This window comes from Schistocerca serialis, chromosome 5 (assembly GCF_023864345.2).
Source record: "Schistocerca serialis cubense isolate TAMUIC-IGC-003099 chromosome 5, iqSchSeri2.2, whole genome shotgun sequence".
Classification (NCBI taxonomy): Eukaryota; Metazoa; Arthropoda; class Insecta; order Orthoptera; family Acrididae; genus Schistocerca; species Schistocerca serialis.
The window spans coordinates 497,820,531-497,842,237 of NC_064642.1; the positions used below are offsets into that span (position 1 = coordinate 497,820,531).

A 21,707-nucleotide genomic window follows, 5' to 3' on the forward strand; every position below is an offset into this window, starting at 1 on the left:
ATTGAGAAAGCAGTAAAGGAAACAAAAGAAAAATTCGGAATAGGTATTAAAATCTTGCGAAATACATATCTCTCTGTTCGTCCATAGAGTACAAAACGCAGTAGACAAAGGCGCCCACGTTGGTGCCGTGTTCCTTGATTCCGAGAAACATTCTATAAAGTGCTGCATTGTCGTTTAGTGAAAAAAAGAGCTTCCGAGTATTGGGCCATGTTTTAGACTTGATTCACGATTTTCTAAGAGCTGAAAAACAATGCGCTATTTTTCACAGAGTGAAATCGAGAGATGTAGAAGTAATTTCAGGCATACAGCAAGGGAGCTTCAGAGGGCAATTACTGTTTACGATAGGTATAAATGATCTAGTGACTAGCGTCGGAAGCCCCATGAGGCTATTTCAGGGCTTAATTTCGACCGGAACGCTCCGGAACAAAGTTCCGTCTCTTCCAAGGGATTTTTTTTTTTTAACTCAGTGGAAAAACTCGGCACCGGAGATTTAAAATAATACATGTGTATTAAATAGCAACGAAATTATAATTTGCCGCTGAGGCGTATTGTAGAGACATTCGTGTTCAAATGTGATGCTTGTCTGTGGTAACGAAAACGAACTTAAATCAGTCCAGTTGTAATACAACTCAGTGGGTGCAAGACGTATTATATTTAAAGCGTTTACTAAACGTCTAACTCGGTGTCTCATATTGTATCGTGTTATGTTTTTCATAACTCTTCGTAAAGTCGGAATTGTACGTTACACCAATGGGCAAGAATTTCTTCTACATCCACATGTCTGCTCTGCAAATCACATTTAACTGCCTGTCAGAGGGTTCATCGAACCATCTTCACAGTAATTCGTATTATCCCACCCTCGAACAGCAAGTGGGAAAAAAAGAACACCTATATCTTTCTGTGCGAGCTCCAATTTCCCTTATTTTGTTAATGATAATCGTTTCGCCGTATGTAGGGCAGCGTCAACAAAATATTTTCGCATGCGGGGGAGAAAGTTCGTGTTTAAAATTTTGTGGGAGGATTCTGCCGCAACGAGAAACGCCTTTGTTTTGATCATATAACGCTGTTTGTTAGATCCCCTATTAATTAATATCTGACACACGTTTACCGCGGGGCTACAATGAAACTATTTGAACGTTATAGCTGGTAGCATTTGAAAACGTGTCATTGTTACAAAGACTACTTATTTGGGCCGATGTGTATCGACCAGAACTAGGGAGAAAAGTGACAATGCTTCGGGAACAGAGTGTAGCACCTGTTGTTTGTATTAAATCTTGTGGTTGTATTGTTTTGATTGTAAGAAACTATGTTTTAAAAACTGAATTTCAGAATAGTATTTTGTAAAAAGTGGTTCCTCGTTGTAAGATTTATTATAAGTTTTGAAAAATCGAAACTTGTGCGTTTTATGGCTGGGGGGAGCTTGAAGAGGTGCGATCCAACACCTGGTTGCAACGCCAAAGTCTAGGGAAATGCAAGAAAATCTGGGGAGTATATATGGGTGGTACAGGGACTGGTGAATAAATGTAACGTATCTACTCGGTATAAAGAGATCCATTACTGTTTCAGTAACCTATCGGTAGAAATCACTGGAAACACTAAGGATCGTAAAATACCGAGGCATAATCATTAGGAGTGACCAAAAGTGAAATGAGCACACAAAAATTTTTGCAAAAAAAAAAAAAAAAAAAAAAAAAAAAAAAAGGGACTAATGTTAGGCTGCAATTTATCGGTAGGATCTTAAGGAAATGTCATTCATTGCATAAAGAAGTGGCTTAGATAACAGTTTTTCAATTGATTTGTGGGTATTGTTCGTTAGTTTGGCTCTTAACCAAGTGGGGTTAACAGAAGAGATGGAGAAGACTCAACGAAGATCGGGACGCTGCGTGACGGGATCATTTATTAAAAACGAGAGCGTTGTATGATGCGCAACTGATTCCAGTAAAACCCGTTACAAGAGGGGCATAGCGTTTTACGGAGAAGATTAGTGTTGAAATTCCGGGAGTGTACGTTTGAAGAAGAGTCGGGCAACATGTTAGTCCCTTACTTCCTTCCACATGAGTTTCGCGAAACGACCACGACGAAAAAATAGAGACATTGGAGCTCATACGTAGGTTTGTCGTCATTCGTTGTTCGCAGGAACAATTCGCGGCGGAGCAGGGAAGGGGTAAAATGATTGTGGCATTAGAAGTACACTCCGCCACACACCGTAACGTGGCTTACGGAGTGTGTATGTCCAGGGAGTGGGCAAAAATTGGGAAACAGTACAAACAAAACACATTACAATATCTAACACGATATAGGAAAACCATTGGCATTCAAAACTGCTTGTAACCCTCTCGGGATGCATAAATACATGTCCTGCATGCTTTTCAAACTAATCTTACACCATTATTTCTGCAAAATAATGGAAACTTCAGGTAACGAAGATGGAGGTGGAACCGATCAAGCTTGCTTCTCCCCAAAGTGGACCACAAAGGCTCAATAGTACTGAGTCCTACTGAATGTGTGGCCAGCGAAGATGCGACAGTTCATTCTGTTTTTTTACAAAACCAGTCCTGGACGACAGGTGCTGTCTGAATAGGAGCCGTGTCGTCTAGCAACACAGTGTCACTGTTGGGGAAGAAACACAACGTCAATATGGTCACATAGTTCTTGACAGAAAAGCTACCCATGGAATACCACGATATGGCTGACCAAATCAGCACCGAACCCCTGCCATGTCTCACTCTTTGGACGTAAACTGGGCTAGAAGTTGGAAACAGTGTGAAACAAGACTTGTCCGACCGTATGACTTTCTCACATTGATCCATAGTCCAGCTTTTGTGGCTTCGACACAACGTTTTCCTGTTGCAGGGTTTTTGATCAGTGGTGATTGGTTTGGAACTCCACCTTACCCAGGAGTTACCTGCTTATCGACCCTCTTTCACGCCTTTTTTTCGGGGGGGGGGGGGGGGGTGGAAAGGGAGGGGGTTCAGTTCTGAAGTGACTTTTGTAGCTCTCCTCCGCTTATTTTTCATCACAATCATCTTCAATCGCCGTCCGTCACGACCACTCATCAAACACACACTTTTACACACTTTTGTCCGCGTTTTAACTTAGCGGATGACGTATGCAATATAAAGCTTCCACAAGGTGCCTCTTGAAACAAAGAAAGTTTCGGCGCTCTTGATTGCGCTAGCACCCACCATATGGGCACTACCAATTTGCCCCCGTTGGAATTCATTTAACTCAGGCATAGCTCACTCAGAGCTGCACAGAACACTGTTATTACCGAGAACGATTCTTGCAACGTATTGAGGACATTGCACAGGTATGTTCGTGGTCATATACAACAGCGCATCTTGTGGGCTTGGCTCCATTTATGTTCAAGCATGCATTTATCTCGGTGTTTCCATAGACCTGCCCGATCCCTCTGGATGGGTCGAGATGTAGAAATATGTACTCAAAACTGTGAACCTCCTCCCCTTTAAATTCAAATAATAACCATCTCATCATAACAATATAACAACGCCAGTGTGAGACAAATGCCGTGTTGATGCATTAGCAACATCAGCTTTGCGCCACGCAACAATTGCAGCACCCATTTTAAACTATAGAGCTAATAACATAGGAACAACAACTAATTAACACACGGGTAACTTACACGCCGCAGTCTGAAGAACGACATAGACGGTTTAATGTATCATGTTGACGGACGCAATTAATAAAACTGAAATTAATTTAAGACAGGATTTCCAGTCCTACCTGTGAACTAAGTTCCTGTTCGCTCCTTACCCTCGGACAACCGCCTACTAGACTCTTCCGTTATTGCTTAAATAATTACTGATTACTACACAAGATTCAAACAACCATACTTCCCGCCCTGAGCTCGTTCATCACAAGGAGAACAGTTCGTTGGGTCCTTCCAGAACAGCTGTTGACTTGGAGACGTTTCGGAGCAACGTTCAAGTTACAACAATGGACAGAAGGGACCGTCTCTTTTCTGAAATACACTTAACTGCAGAACAAAACATATTACTGGAATCGTCCTTGTAACAAGAGATTAACTCTGAGAGTGTGATTTGAGTGCAAATGCAAAATCACTGGGATGGATCACTGTCGACAGATTTCTTACCAACGTTGAAAAAAACCTTGTTAATTGTTATTTTTATATGGCTAAGTCCACTAATACTGTGTATGACACACCGCCAGCCATTGCGGAGTGTTACAAAGGTTCTTAGGTGTTGGTTTACCTACCTGAAACTGAAGGGCTACAGGAGCGTGGTTCACAACGGTTTCCGTAACAGTTTCTCTATTGTATATTGCTGCTCCATCTTCAGTGACAGTCAGTCCATGAGGGTATGAAAGCTTCAATTAACGTCTTTCATGTAATTTTTTAGAGGCGAAGTGAAGGAAGGGCGGGTTGCGAAGCTACTTAATGTTCGACGTAACGACATTATTAACACTGTGAATTGAAAGGAATCGCAGTGATCACTTTATAAATTTGTTTTGCTTAGGATGCAATTATACGTTTCAAGCCGATTTTGTTGCTCTCCTGACGGTAATCCAATTTACAGGATGTCGAAGCACAGTTTACATGCCACTCGGCAACGAGCGTAGAAACATAGTTGTAAGCAGTTTCATGATTCTGTAAATAGTGTTACCACTTGACAATGACTAAACGAAACAAGACCAAAAACACGAAATGTTAAAAGTCATGGAGTGTGACATGTACATGATAAAATACTATTATTTACAAAATTCTCTTCTACTTTTTGTTTATAAATAGCTAATTCATTATTTCTGTTTCGTTTTCTACTTTGTGACAGTTCTATGATCTTTACGGTTTTCATATATAAAAAGAAAAGGTATGATTTAAAAAACATTTTGTACACGAGAAGAAGGTAAATTAAAATTTGGTCCACCAGCATTACTTCTGTGGTACACATATAAGCATATATAAACTAAGCAAGCGGTTTTGAAGCAAAACTCGCTACCAGGTATATTGCAAGTAGATTACAAACGAATGTATGCAAAGTAAATCCTGTGAGAACTGTCCAGCGCTTAAAAAGCAAAAATCGTTCTAACGTTCGAAGGAAAACAATGCAAAATAATAATGTTTGTTTATTAGGTTCAGTAATATGGATGTTTATGATAATTACCAGAAATTGGAGGAAGCTATTTGCGTCTCCACAGTTCACCTGTCTCGTGGCGTGCTGCAGCAGCCTGCAAAAGAAATGATGAGTTATACTTCGTAAAATACAAGTTTCGCACGCTTTAGTCTATACAAGTAAAAATGTAAATGTTCATTTGTTCAAAACGGTATACATCCGAAAATTCTTGACCAATTCAAGCCTTTTAAATTTTTTATAACATTTCCCTTTCATTGCATTTATAAAAATTATATATTACACATAAAATTAAAAATAGGTATATAAAAACTCTCACGTATTCCAATGCAACGTTGTGTCAAAATTTCAGAGCATTTGACCAAAAACTTTCGGAGATTTGCGATTAGTACCATTTAGAGTTTATACATAAATTTAAACGTAGATGTTCGTTTATTCAAAACCTCAGATCTCCGAAAGTTTTTCATGGATTGCTTTGAAATTTTCATACAACATTGCAGTCGTACAGGTACAGTGAAGCGACTCTAACAGCCTCTCCTGTACAAATGTCAACCTCACCTACCCGAGTTGCAGCTAAGGATTGCTGCACGGTACACCCTGTTATTGCTAACGAGGCTCTGACGACCGAGTGTTTCCCGGGATAAGGAAACGCCCCCTATCAAGTGCCAACGGTCTCAAAGAGAGCGGATGAGCGGATAGAGGCAGGGCACTCTCTTGTCCTTGGAGTGAGAAATTGCTCCTAAAGGCGGAAGAACTTCACAGTCAACGGCATAGGATGGAGAAGGCAACGGGAAACCACTCCATTAAAGATCACTCAAGATATCCCAAGAATCAGTAGCGCACCATGCCAGAATCTTCTGTTAAACATAAATCCGGAGTAATAGTCCCCCAATCGGATCTCCGGGTGGGGACAATGGAAGGTCAGGCAAAGTTGAAGAATACACTAAAAATAGCAACATGGAATGTAAGAACACTCCTCCAATGCGGGAAATTAGAGAACCTCAAACTAGAGATGGACAGAATGGGAACAGACATAATAGGAATATCTGAGATGCGATGGCCTGAACCAGGAGACTTCAGATCAGGAAATTATCGTATCATTCACACAGGTACTAACCAAGGAACAACTGGAATCGGTGGAGTTGGAATAATTCTAAAAGGAAAACTCGGGAATCTAGTCACAGGATATGTGCAATTTAACTCTAGGATAATACTAGTCAAAATTGGAACCAAACCAAAGAACACGGTAATAGTACAAGTCTATATGCCGACATCGGCAGAAGAAGACTATGTAATAGAAACAGTGTATGAAGACATCAACAAAGTTATAAATTATGTTAAAGGTGAAGAGAACTTAATTATAATGGGAGATTGGAATGCTAGTGTTGGAGAAGAGGAAGTTGACGGAATTGTAGGGAAATATGGTCTAGGAGATAGAAACGAAAGAGGAAGCCGGCTAATTGAATTTTGTGCCAAAAACAAGTTGGTCATAGCGAACTCCCTTTTCAACCACCATAAAAGAAGAAGGTACACGTGGAAAGCCCCAGGAGATACTAGAAGACACCAAATCGACTATATATTAGTAAAATCGCGTTTTAAAAACCAAATCAAGGATTGCAGAAGCTACCCGTCTGCGGATATTAATAGTGATCACAACCTTGTAATGATGAAATGCTTACTCAAACTCAAGCGATTAGAGAGAAAAACGAACAAAGTATGGAACAGAGATAACCTAAAGTCTGAAGAACTAGTGATCCCTTATGCACGGAAAACTGATGAGATGGCATCAAACATTATTCCCGGGAGTACTAACGAGGAGTGGAAACAAATCAAAGAAGGCATACATAAAGCAGCAGAAGAATTTATTGGGAAAGCCAAACCTGTAAACAGGAAAGAGTGGATAACACCTGAAATAATTTGTCTAATGGAAGAAAGAAGACTATACAAAAATGCCTCTGACGAGCAAAGCGAAAACAAATATAGAAAGCTTAGAAACCAAATAAACAGAGAATCTAGGAAAGCAAAAGAAAATTACCTCAACAGCATTTGTAAAGAGGTGGAGGAAAACATGGTTAAAGGAAAAACTGACTTGGCCTACAGAACAATAAAACAAAACTTTGCTAAACGGAAAGTAAAATCTTCAGGAACTATAAAGAACAAAGAGGGCAAGGTACTATTTGGATATGACACGCTGAAGAGATGGCAAGAATACATTGAAGAGCTATATCAAGGAGACCCTCTAACAGATAATATGATAGAATTAAGCGAAGAAGTAGAGAAAGAAGAACTAGGGGACACAATTCTGAAAGATGAATTTGAAAAAGCACTAAAAGAACTACCAGATAAGAAAGCGGCAGGTGTTGATGATATACCTTCTGAACTAATTAAGAAATCAGGAGACAAAATGAAAGCTACATTACTGCAACTCATACAGAAAATATACAAAACAGGTGAAGTTCCTGAAGACTATCAGAAATGCATCATATTCCCCATACCTAAGAAAGCATCTACTATGGACTGTGAAAACCATCGAACACTCAGTCTTCTTTCACACGCATCAAAAATTCTAATAAGAATAATTTTGAAAAGAGTTGAAAACCAATTGAATAGCACTCTAAGTGAAGACCAATTCGGTTTTAGAAGCGGTGTAGGGACGAGGGAAGCAATCTTATCTTTAAGACTAATAATTGAGAAACAAATTTCCAAAAACAAACAAGTATTTATAGCCTTCGTAGACCTCGAAAAGGCATTTGACAATGTTGTATGGCCAGAAATGTTTAGAATTCTGAAGAAGGCTGGTCTGAAATATAATGATAGAAGGATAATCTTTAAAATATACCAAAATGAAACAGCCTTAGTTAAGAAGGAAAACAAAGAAGAAACAGCAAGAATAAGGAAAGGAGTGAGACAGGGATGCCCACTATCTCCAGTAATTTTCAACGCATATATCCAAGAAGCAATAGACAAAATAAGAGAGAATATTGAAGTAGGAATAAAACTTAACGGAATGAAAATAGATATGTTGCGATATGCAGATGATATCGCCATAATTACAGAAAGGAAAGAAGATTTAGAAGCCGCACTCAATGAAATGGAAAACACCTTAAAAGAACAGTATGGAATGAAAATAAATAAGAAAAAGACTAAAGTGATGGTGAGTGGCGCCCTGAACTACAATGAACCCATACGAATAACAATAAAGGGAGAGAAACTAGGGCAGGTTACAGAATTTAACTACTTAGGTAGCAAAATAACAGCAGATGGAAGGAGCAAAAGTGACATTAAAAACAGAATACAACTTGCCAAAATAGCATTCAATGGAAAAAGAAACTTACTGACGAGTAGAAATGTTAGTTTAGACGTAAGAAAGAGAGTCATGAAAACCTATGTGTGGAGTACAGCCCTTTACGGATGTGAAACTTGGACTAGTGGAAAAGAAGAAAAGAGAAGATTAGAGGCATTCGAAATGTGGTGCTACCGGAGAATGGAAAAAATCAGCTGGCGAGACAAGGCTACAAACGAAGATGTCCTCAGAAGAGTGAAAGAAAACAGATCTCTTTGGCGAAATATACAGAAAAGAAGAATAACCTTCATAGGTCACATTTTACGGCATAACAACTTCATTAAGAGAATATTAGAAGGAATCATTGAAGGAAGAACTCGCCGAGGACGACCTAGATTAAGCTACATTCAACAAGTAATAAATGACACCGGGTGCCAGACCTATGCAGATATGAAGAAGAAAGTTGACAAAAGAACGGAATGGCGTGCTGCTGCCAACCAACCTGTGGGTTGATAACCGAAGAAGAAGATTGCAGTCGTATACACATGTGCTTTTAGATACCGACTGGAACTCCATGCGGTATATATGCAGCAAACGGGAAACATTATAAAAATGTATATGTTGGTTTGTTCGGAATCGTTAACCTCCGAACGTTTTTGACCGACTGCTCTGAAATTTTGACGCAACGTTGAATTACGTACGGTACCTAATTCTTTATATATATATATATACATACATATATATAAAAAGGGAAGATATCGTTAGTAAAAACTTCAAAATATATCTTTCCGATTTAGTTCAAATTTTTACACGTTAGTGTAATAAACGTTTAGACCAGGTACTTTTTAATATATTATACAGGGTGTCCTATTTATCTTGACCACCTTAAATAACTGTTTGTCCAGATGAAAATTACAAAATTTTTCGAGCAAATGTTCTTTAGCCGTCACGGGACATCAATCAGCATGATTGCCTTCGTTGTAGCTTTGTTTTTTTACAAAGATATGAACAGCGGTATGACCTTTTTAAATGGCATCCTGTATTTTTTATTCGGTAATTCATTTCCTATCCTAAAGACCTATTCAAACACCTATTCAAAGACCTATTCACTGAAACACAACGTTATTAATTACATAACACAACACTGACGTTGACGCTCCCAGCGCTTAGTGCAGGTACTCGGTTAATGGAGCACATCCACGTGATGACGTTGACAGGGGACAAATGTAAACATAAGTAGAACGTAAACCCGTCATTCCGTCAACCATCGTCAGTTGAAGAGTTGTGTGAGTAGAATATACACCAACGAAGAGAAGGTAGAAATGCTACTCATCTATGGGGAATGTAAGTTAGCAGAACAGTAACTCCAATACTGTTTTCTTATGTACGGGTACATTTAGTACAGTAGTTTAGTCCTTTTAAATACTGTTGTGTAGAGTAGGCATAAGTAAAGGATATCCTTCCTACAAACTGTATTGACATAACGTTTCTTTTATTGTTGTTTTTGAAGGTAAGAGAAATGCTACGCAGGCAGCGGAACTGTACAGAGAGCGATATCCTGACAAGATCCCACCTTCCCGACGGATGTTTTCTCGTCTTGTTGCGACGCTTCAGGAAACGAAAAGCTAAGGCGCTGCAGTCATGGACTGTGCGGCTGGTCCTGGCGGAGGTTCGAGTCCTCCTTCGGGCATGGGTGTGTGTGTTTGCCCTTGAGATAATTTAGGTCAAGTAGTGTGTAAGCTTAGGGACTGATGACCTTAGGAGTTAAGTCCCATAAGATTTCACACATATTTGAACATTTTGAAACGAAAAGTTTCAACCCACGACAACGCTATCGTCGTAGCACTTGTACAGACGAAGCTTCCGAAGTTACTGTTCTCGCTTCCGTTGCTATGAATCCACATGTGAGCACACGACAGCTTGAGTACGAGATTGGCGTTCCTGGAACCAGTGTACATCGTGTACTTACACGTTACAGTCACCACCTACATCAAGAAATGCATGGGTATGATTTCCAGAATCGTGTACAGTTCTGTCAGTGGGCACAGAAGCAAATCTTCGCCAACCGAACTTCTTCTCCAATGTTTAATTTACGTATGAATGTTCCTTCTCAAACAAAGGACAGGTAAATACAAGGAACATGCATTATTGGTCCAGCGACAACCCACGATGGCTTAGGCAGATGGAACATCAGCGTCAATGGAGAATTAACGTCTGGTGTGGGATGCTTGGTACTACAATTATTGGCCCTTATTTCATCCATGGTAGTCTAAAGAGCTAAGCGTACAACTTCCTCATACGAATTCTTCCTCCTCTTCTGGATAAAGTGCCGCTAAGAACCAGAATGCTTATGTTGTATCAACACGATGGATGTCCAGCACATAATGCCTTGCGTGCACGTCGTGTTCTGAACCGAAGGAATCCTGCTAGACGGATTTGTCGAGGAGGAACAGTTACTTGTCCTGCTAGGTCTCCTGATTTAAATCCTCTGGACTTTTTTCTTTGGGGATGCATTAAAGATGTTGTCAATCGCGATATTCCAACAACTCCAGAGGACATGCAGGAATGTATCGTGCTTGCTTGTAATTCTCTTCAGCAGGCAACACTGGAAGCAGTAAATAATTCTTTCATTCAACGAGTGCACCAGTGTATCGGTGTCCAGGGTCACCACTATGAGCACCTCTGAATGTTCTAGTCCTGAGAAATGGTACAGGAGTGTCAAAGTCAATTTTGTGTTATGTTTTTACTTCGTTTTCTTGTGTTTTCTGACAACTCCAGCAAGGAGACGAGTTTGTGATCCTGGGCTCAAAGTTAATGTTGTATTATGTAATTACCAACGTTGTGTTTCAGTGAGTGGTACACTGTGATACATTTTTGAATAGGTCTTTATGAGAGGAAGTGAATTACCGAATAAAAAATACAGGGTACCATTTGAAAAAGTCGAGCCACTGTTCATATCTTTGTAAAACACAAAGCTGCAACATAGGCAATCATGCTGATTGATGTCCCCGTGACGGCTGAAGAACATTTGTTTGAAACAATTTTGTAATTTCCATCTAGACAAACAGTTATTTAGGGTGGTCAAGATAAATGGGGTATACAGGCCTATATAACTATATGAATGGGACAACATTCGCTAGATGTGATGTACATGTAAAGACAAAGAAATTATTGCAATTTCAGAAGAACTGGATGATTTATTCAGTCAAGACAACAACGCACTGATCCTTCTTTAAATAGCTATTCAGATTGACGTTGATTGTTAGAGTTGTTCAATGTACTCCAGACTGATATTGTGCCAAATTCTGTCCAAATGGCGCGTTAGATTGTCAAAACTCCGAGCAGGTTGGAGGGCCTAGCCAACAATACTCGAAACATTATTTAACTGGGGAGTGATCTGGCGACCTAGTTGATCAAGGATGAATTTGGCAAGCGTGAACACAAGCAGTACAAACACTTGTGCGGGCTGGCAGTGTCTTGCTGAAGTGTAAGCCATGAAGGACAACATAATTGGCCATACGATGTCGTCGATGTGACATTGTGTTATAAGAGTACCGTGGTTGACAACCAAAGGGGTCCTGCTATGAAATGGAATGGTACCCCGAGCCATCACTCCTGGTTGTCTGGCGACAGTCAGGCTGGTATCCCATCGCTGTCTGGGACGTCTCCATACACGTTTTCGCTGGTTATCAGGACTCGTTTCGAAGCGGGACTCATCACTGAAGATAATTCCACTCCAGGCACGGAGATTCTAGGCATAATTTGCCCGACACCATTGCAAATGGGCCTGTTGGTGTACAGAGGCCAATGGCAGTTGGCGCAAGGAGCGCAGAGATCGCAGTCCTCTTTCTGTGAGCCACCTATTAATGGTCCTTGTGGCCAGTGAAGCACCAAGTGCACGTCCGATCGATGAAAATACTGAATCCGGGACTCTGAGTGCCTCTTTGACGACTGCTCGGTCCTGACGTTCCGTAGTCTCCTTAGGTTGATCGCTTACTTCTTGACGCTCTGTTCGGCCATGTCTTACCCATCCCTGCCAACATCCTATTCAAATGTCGAGCGATTCGCCGATAATTCCAATAAACTTCTTTGAGTCCAAATACATGATCTCTCTCAAATGCTGGCATCCGCGTATACTGTTCACACGCATGTCTGCGAGGCTTAGTTACCGTCCAGCTGAGTACGCGGAATGAAATTGGCAAAGATTTTATGCCGTGGCATCGACGTGTCCCCTGTTTGCTATCCTTGCCAGTTGAGCGATTAAATAGCCCTGCAGCGTCACACACTTATTCATCATCCGGTTTACAGTTTTGCATTTCCATCGATACTTAGATACCTGTACGAATATCAATTTGTGGCCAAATTGCGTAACTCTTCGTGGTGCTTAATACTTTTTTTTCCTTCTTCTTAGCGTGTACATCGCACGTCTGAGGTTCCGAGATTCACTTCATTCCTGGAGTACAACCGACGTCAGAGCAGCTAACTACGGTGGCAGCTTTAGCTAACAACTGTGAGCAGGGAGTGTTAAGTGACGGAACTATGATCGCACTATGTCAATGACTTTGTCACAAATCACAATGGAGCTGCTTCTCTAAATCAAGTGTTCGAGATATTCCCCAGAATATTTTGAAGAGGAGAAAAGTGTGCGTAAAGTTTGTCACTCACACATTGACTCCCGAATAAAAACAACGACGCGTAGATGTTAACCGTGACTTGATTGAAATGCAGAACGTGAGCTGTTACTTTTTGCAAACAAAATTCACGTGTGACAAGACTCGATGTTATCAATACGAATCTACCACAACACGATATAGTGCGGAATGGGTCTCTGAAGGTTCACCAGGGCCAAAGGAGATGCGAATGTGGCGCACGAGTTGAACAACATCCCAAAGGAAAGACTTTTCTGACAGTTTCACATGGTTGTATGAACGCTCTATACGTTGTACTAATGGGGAGGGAGATTATGTACAACACCTGAACCATTAAATCCGTTATTTTACATGTTTTCTATTTTTTACTAATCTAGTCTCGAAACTTTCTGGACTGCTCGAATATGAACGAGTCGCCGTTCTTAGGGTTTTGCTCGTCTTAATTACGACGCGTTGGAGGCAGTATTCTTATTTATGGATTCTTCCTTAGCTTCTTGATAGAGCATTTCTGTATTGAGGCTTGAATAACACTTAGGCGGTTTTTTGTTCTACTGATTTTTATTTGTATGAAATAATTTTCGGCTTATTAGGCTATCTTCAGATAACTACCGGCTATTTTTTACAAGGAGCTTATGTTCTTACGAAGCAAACCTTCTGGACTAAGATACAACGCACTTACATACGATCTTTGGTTGTGGTATTGTCTTTGGAATTGTCAAAATGGTCTTTTGACTTTTTGTTTTGTAAAACTGTTCTTTAACATAATAAATCACATTTTATGGTTTGTCAGTACCATGTATAACAACAATTCGAATTATTTACAATACACACTATTACAAAATTACAATTTTTTGGTATTTGTTGCGAACAGTTGCACTGGACATTAATTGTTGGTTGTACAACAGCGATGTTTTCTTTGGGGGTTACATTTTGTTATTAGAAAAATTGTGCATTAATAAATACCAAATATTGCATGTTACAGTTGAGTTATAGTTGGAAATGTAAACACATAAGGGATATTACATTATATTGGGGTGTAAATTTGTTTAGTATTGGGTCACTTTGTGGTTAGTAGCTGGTTTACTGTATTGTGTAAAGTTTAAGAGTGGTGATGTGCTCAGTTGCACTTGGTCATTTAGAACCAGCTGTGGATTTAGGGCTAAGTGTTTGTTAGTTTCAAGTGCTTCTAGTAGGCTGAGTTTTCTGCCTTTGTTGGCCATGTGTAGCACTTCTGTGTGTGTTAGATATTTGTGCCCTCCTTTGAGCACATGTTCAGCAATGGTGGAGCCTGATTTATTTAATCTCCAGCTGCGTTCATGTTCAGTCAGCCTTATTGCTATGGCCCGGTCCGTTTGAACAATGTACAGTTTATTGCAGTCGGTCCAGATTATTTTGTAGGCCCCAGTGCTGCTTAGTTTATCTGTTTTGTCCTTGCTGTTGAATAGGAGATTAGCTGTAGTGCCTCTTACATAAAATGGTGTTTTATGGTTTTGGGATTTCAGTGTTTTGGCTAGTTTGTCTGATAGCTTACCTAGATATGGTTTTTGGTGTGGTTGTTCCCGAAGAGGGGGCATAAATGTAGGGCAAGATATTTCTTGTGCAGGAGTTTGTCAACTAATTCAGGGTTATAGCCATTGTTATATGCAATATATTTAATGGTGTCTAGTTCTGTTTGGAAATTTCGTTTTGACGTTAGTATGGGTGTTAGGCGATGCACCATGGAATGGAAGGCTGCATGTTGGTGTGTTATTGGGTGTATTGGCAGTATTCTATCCTCTAAAACACAAGCACACGCCATTTTGTAGTAAACGTGTTCGGAAGCGAAATAGCAGCTTGCAATACTCAGGACCTCTACTTTAGGTTAATTACAGCTCTAATTAGTTCAGTTTTTAATTTCTTGTATTTGTTTCATAAATTACAGAGCAAGCACGGTACAAATATTTTTTCGTAATTAATTTTTTGCGGTCGCAAAATTAATGGCGTGTTAATTATTGAAAAGGGGAGGCGGGCAGAAGTTTGCTGACGCAAGCGCAGACGCACTGCCCTTAGCGTCCCACCCGTAGGCGCAGGCGAGCGCGAGGGCGTGAATTATGGCTGCGCCGTCCTCTCCTCTCCCCACAGCCTGGCATTTGTCCCGCCAGCGTTGTAGCATACTGGGAACCGGCTACCGCTCTCGGTGCGGCAGTCCACCAATAACCTGTACCACCTGCTTCACAGAGTAATTCTGACACCTGAAAGCCAAAAATAAATAATGTTGAAGGGTCTCTGTTGGCTTCCTTTCATGTTAATTTCTTAAATCTGGTGTCATTTACGGCATAAATTCCACTTCTGAATTTACTTTGGTATTTCTGACTCTATCTGGGAGGAGACTGAGCAGTGGAACGCGTTACTTTTACACATAAACAAGAACGATCTGTCACACTACTACACTTGAAAACACAGTTTATATGTAATTCATGTCACACACAGTCTCATATGGAACCTACATGCGCTTTCTTTTATATAGTGTATATCATAAGATACTGTCATCCCCCTTCCCTTCTGTGTGAAAGGATGAATGAGCAAATATATTTCTAGTTGCGTGCTCGATGGTAGCAGACAAGCCTGTCTGCTATAGAACAATAGGACCAACGTCGGAACAGGTAGCTACGCTTTCTAAAAGCAAAGAGGTGTCTATTCTTAGTATGGTCCTGTATGTCCCTTCTCATGTTGGTATAGGAAGCTGCCTCTCTGGTCACTTCCGTTTGTATCTGTGAAACACCCTCGGTAGGAGCCCACGCCAGTCTGTCAGCGGCGAGCGTCTGAAGTGGTAAGATCTCCGGCTAAGCGCGTCTCTGCTAAGTCTGTAGGACAATGGATTTCTTAAGTTCAGCCTAACTGAAAATTTAATCACCTTTATTGCAGGTTTAGATCTAAAATATCTAATGTTATCTTAAACTGGAACACAGTGTAATTCGAGTGTGAAGTTCAGAATATCTTCCGGTAGTTGCTTTGTCACTACTTTGTGAGTAAAGTGGAACCACGTGTTGATCAGTAACTCTAACTAAGATCATCAATCTTAAATGTGAATGTGCATGAGATTATAACGTCTCGTCTTGACAATATTTTTCAAAAAAGCAACTTTTCTTTATGTTCAACCCATGTGGGGTGTACTTTGTGAGACCAATACCACGTGCTTATACAATTCTTTGACCCATCAGGTTAATAGTAAGGCGATATTAACCAGTTCAAGGTTTTTCTTTTGTAAATTCCGTTTCGATGTAATTTATTTTAACTATTGTGCAGTTACACTCTTTGTGTAAACCAAGTTGACCACGTGAAGCATGTGGTGTAATCATCAAAGTAGCCCTCAGCTATTCTTTTCGGGAAGATTTCACAGAGAGTTAGTATGAATTTAGTATAACAGTGTGTGGTAATTTCATGACGGACAGGATTGTGCAACGAACGTAACTTCTTTGGGTGAAAAATTGAATTGGTTGGTTGTGGTTAATTTCCTCTTGCATATGTTTCAACGTTCTTCGTGTGTTATTTTATGAAAGCAGTATTGTATGCAGTCTCCCAATCTTGGCTCCCTATTTGATGTGTTCCATAAGATTACAAACTCACATTTTCAGAATCCTAAATAAGGCACCAGTTTAGTTATGAATCAAGTTTGATATGCTGAAATTTTAATGGAACAATGATCAATGTTAAAATAAATGTCCAAATGTAAACTGATTTATTTATTTTTATTTAAATTCTCTTTATATATATATAATCACCGGTTGTCATAAGATGACTATTAAAAGATTATAATTAATGTTAGTCTGGTTGGGAATTTGGTAAGCTAGACTGGATACCTGATGAAACAGTTGCTCAGTAACGCAAGATTAACTTCCCCAGATAGCTCACAGCTTTTAACCCGCTTTTATTGTTTTGAATATCAGCACCGCTTTCAGAAAAACTTAATGCATCAACATTACAATGTGAAGGACGAAATCTGCTGATAACGCGGATTGTACCTGACGTCACTTTCGGCGAGCCTCAGTTGCAGCAATATAAACTTCTTCAACTTAACAATGTTAGACATAGTGTTTGCGGAACATCAGCGACTGATCATGATATACGAGAGCTATTCGGAAAGTAAGGAACGATAGGTCGCGAAATGGAAACCACAGTGAAAATCAAAACTGTTTTATTTGCAACGGTTAGCTACACCTTCCAGCTACTTCTCTACACTGTCGCCGCTCAGACATCTGTCGTAGCGTTGTACCAACTTTTCAATTGCCTCGTTATAGAAGACAGCCGTCAGCGCTTTTCAGCAATTTTCTACTCTGGACTGCAGCTCGTTGTCTGTGTCAAAATATTGTCTTCATAGCCAGCGGTTCATTTGAGCAGTGATGAACCTCAGGGGTAGCCAATTACGGGCTCTATTGTGGTTGATCAAACACTTCACATCGAAAACGCTGCCGGAGCATCTCCATTACCCCTGCAGAGTGCGGCCGAGAACTGTCGTGTAGAATGAACTGCATGACAGGTATGTTATTAGTTGAACTGACAGCCTTGAGAATTGTACTATTTATCGAGTAATCGAATTCCAACGGATTTCATTTGGAACTCATGTGGATCACCTCACACTTTTCGTTATTTAGCGTCAACTGCCACCTGCCACACCATACAGCAATCTTTTCTAAATCGCTTTGCAACTGATACTGGTCTTCGGATGACCTTACTAGACGGTAAATTACAGCGTCATCTGCGAACAACCTAAGAGAACTGCTCAGATTGTCACCCAGGTCATTTATATAGATCAGCAACAGCAGAGGACCCAGGACGCTTCCCTGGGGAACATCTGATATCACTTCAGTTTTACTCGATGATTTGCCGTCTATTACTACGAACTGCGACCTTCCTGACAGGAAATCACGAATCCAGTCGCACAACTGAGACGATACCTCGTAGGCCCGCAGCTTGATTAGAAGTCGCTTGTGAGGAACGGTGTCAAAAGCCTTCCGGAAATCCAGAAACACGGAATCAACTTGAGATCCCCTGTCGACAGCGGCCATTACTTCGTGCGAATAAAGGGCCACCTTGGGGAACGCCAGAAATCACTTCTGTTTTTCTCGATGACTTTCCGTCAATTACTACGAACTGTGACCTCTCTGACAGGAAATCACAAATCCAGTCAGATAACTGAGACGATATTCCATAAGCACGGAATTTCAATACGAACCGCTTGTTTGGTACAGTGTCAAAAGCCTTCCGGAAATCCAGAAATACGGAATTAATGAGGTGATTTACAGGTTACCAGTATTTGTAAAGAACGTGGACAAGAAATAAGTGGCCAATGTAGATGCGGATCTACATCTACATCTACATCTACATCCATACTCCGCAAGCCACCTGACGGCGTGTGGCGGAGGGTACCCTGAGTACCTCTATCAGTTCTCCCTTCTATTCCAGTCTCGTATTGTTCGTGGAAAGAAGGATTGTCGGTATGCCTCTGTGTGGGCTCTAATCTCTCTGGTTTTATCCTCATGGTCTCTTCGCGAGATTTACGTAGTAGGGAGCAATACACTGCTTGACTCCTCGGTGAAGGTATGTTCTCGAAACTTCAACAAAAGCCCGTACGGAGCTACTGAGCGTCTCTGCTGCAGAGCCTGCCACTGGAGTTTATCTATCATCTCCGTAATGCTTTCGCGATTACTAAATGATCCTGCAACGAGGCGCGCTGCTCTCAGCTGGATCTTCTCTATCTCTTCTATCAACCCTATCTGGTACGGATCCCACACTGCTGAGCAGTATTCAAGTAGTGCGCGAACAAGCGTACTGTAGCCTACTTCCTTTGTTTTGGGAGAGCTTTGTTTATCAAAAAGGCAGCGTGGGAGTTCAGCTAACACTCACCCCCTACGATGTAAGGGTCAACTCATTTGATCACAGGAGTGAGAGGTTCGGAGGGCGACTGGAGGGGTTAAAATTGTCCGGGGCTTGGAGGACGGAGAGCAAGAAAGGAAGACTGGGAGCTGAGGGCTAAAGGTTGCGGCAGAAAATTTACGCAGCAGGATCAGAGGACTCGACGGTTACACTCCTTATATTGGACGTGCAGACCTTGCCTGGGCCGCCTACTCCCGGACCGGGAAGCCATACGAAGGGCTGCGTGGGCGACTCCAGGCGCAGGTGTGGGGGAGTGGTGTCGTGTTCCGTGCGGCCCCTGGGCGCGAAACAAGAGCACTGGCCTCCCCGCTGCCGCTGACGCTTATTGATTTCATAGGGCTCATTCCGCTGCAAGCGGCGGCCGGAGAGCGGGCGGCCGCGTCGCACGCCGGACCTAGCCGCGTCTGAAGCAAACACGCACTGTCGCGCAGAATTGGCTCTGGCCTATGCTTTACGGTTTGCTGTTGTTCAAGCTTCACGTCTCCGGCTGCAAAGTTCATAGCTCGTAGCGTTCCGGCCGGTGTACTGTCGCTGAAATTGCACTCTAGACCTATGCACAAGGAAAAGTTGCCTATATTATGTCGGCTATTAATTTGTACCACAACCATAAAATTGGATCCTCTTGTAAATTCGACATTTAGAGAGGCCAGCATGACCTACGTGCTTCTTGGAGCCGTAGTGTCAGCTCTGAGTTCTATGTGCTGAGAAAGAGATCGTATGAAGACAGCATTGGTTTTGTTATATTTTTGATCTAACTTTTTACGTACATAACTAAATGAAGCAGGCAAAAAGGAATACAAACGTCTCAAAAATGAGATCGACAGGAAGTGCAATATGGCTAAGCAGGGACGGCTAGAGGACAAATGTAAGGATGTAAAGGCTTATCTCACGAGGGGTAAGATAGATAATGCCTACAGGAAAATTAACGAGACAGAGGGTCTATACAGGGGCGATGTTCTTGAGGACAATATTGTGGAAATGGAAGAGGATGTAGATCAAGATTAAATGGGAGATATGATACTGCATGAAGAGTTTGACACACCACTGAAAGACCTGAGTCAAAACAAGGCCCCGGGAGTAGACAACATTCCATGAGAACTACCGACAGGCTTGGGAGAGCCAGTCCTGACAAAACTCTACCATCTGGTGAGCAAGATGTCTGAGACTGGTGAAATATCTTCAGACTTCAAGAAGAATGTAATAATTCCAATCCCAAAGAAAGCAGGTGTTGACAGATGTCAAAATTAACGGACTACCAGTTTATCAAGTCACAGCTGCAAAATACTAACGCGAATTCTTAACAGACTAATGGAAAAACTAGTAGAAGCCGACCTCGGGGATAATCAGTTTGGATTACGCAGAAATATTGGAACACTTGAGGCAATACTGACCCTACGACTTATCTTAGAAGAAAGATTAAGGGAAGGCAAACCTACGTTGCTAGCATTTGTAGACTTAGAGAAAGCTTTTGACGATGTTGACTGGAATACTCTCTTTAAAATTCTGAAGGTGGCAGGGGTAAAATACAGGGAGCGAAAGGCTATTTACAATTTGTACAGAAACCAGATGGCGGTTATAAGAGTCGAGGAATGTGAAAGGGAAGCAGTGGTTGGGAAGAGAGTGAGACAGGGTTGTAGCCTCTCCCCGTTGTTATTTAATCTGTATATTGAGCAAGCAGTGAAGGAAACAAAAGAAAAATTCGGAGTAGGTATTAAAATCAATGGAGAAGAAATAAAAACTTTGAGGTTCGCCGATGACATTGTAATTGTCAGAGACAGGAAAGGACTTGAAAGAGCAGTTGAACGGAATGGACAGTGTCTTGAAAGGAGGGTATAAGATGAACATCAACAAAATCAAAACGAGGATAATGGAATGTAGTCGAATTAAGTCGGGTGATGCTAAGGGAATTAGATTAGGAAATGAGACACTTAAAGTAGTAAAGGAGTTTTGCTATTTGGGGACCAAAATTACTGATGATGGTCGAAGTAGTGAGGATATAAAACGTAGACTGGCAATGGCAAGGAAAGCGTTTCTGAAGAAGAGAAATTTGTTAACATCGAGTGTAGATTTAAATGTCAGGAAGTCGTTTCTGAAAGTATTTGTATGGAGCGTAGCCATGTATGGAAGTGAAACGTGGACGATAAATAGTTTAGACAAGAAAAGAATAGAAGCTTTCGAAATGTGGTGCTACAGAAGAATGCTGAAGATTAGGTGGGTAGATCACATAACTAATGAGGAGGTATTGAATAGAATTGGGGAGGAGTTTGTCGTACAACCTGGCTAGAAGAAGGGATCGGTTGGTAGGACATGTTCTGAGGCATCAAGGGATCACCAATGTAGTATCGGAAGGCAGCGTGGAGGGTAAAAATGGTAGAGGGAGATCAAGAGATGAATACATTAAGCAGATTCAGAAGGATGTAGGCTGCAGTAGGTACTGGGAGATGAAGAAGCTTGCACAGGATATAGTAACACGGAGAGGTGCATCAAACCAGTCTCAGGACTGAAGACCACAACAACAACAACAACAACAACAACAACGAGCTTCATGTCTCCGGCTGCAAGTTTCATTGCTCGCAGCGTTCCGGCCCGTGTACGGCCGCTGAAATTGCACTCTGGACCCATGCACAAGGAAAAGTTACCTATATTATATAGGCTATTAATTTGTACCACTACCATAAAATTGGATCCTCTTGTAAATTCGACATTTAGAGATGCCGGCATGACCTACGCGCTTCTTGGAGCCGTAGTGTCAGC

The 21,707-nt window shown here is 41.2% G+C and overlaps 1 protein-coding gene across 4 annotated transcripts in view; it reads right to left on the minus strand.

The window, feature by feature from the left end:
- Nucleotides 1–21,707, minus strand: part of LOC126480688 (irregular chiasm C-roughest protein) — a 1,491,349-nt gene that overhangs the window by 385,592 nt on the left and 1,084,050 nt on the right. For all 4 annotated transcript variants that reach the window (XM_050103921.1, XM_050103923.1, XM_050103924.1 and 1 more), the window contains one exon: nucleotides 5,142–5,205. The gene's annotated coding sequence lies outside the window, so the exon portion shown is untranslated. The remainder of the gene's footprint in view (nucleotides 1–5,141; nucleotides 5,206–21,707) is intronic.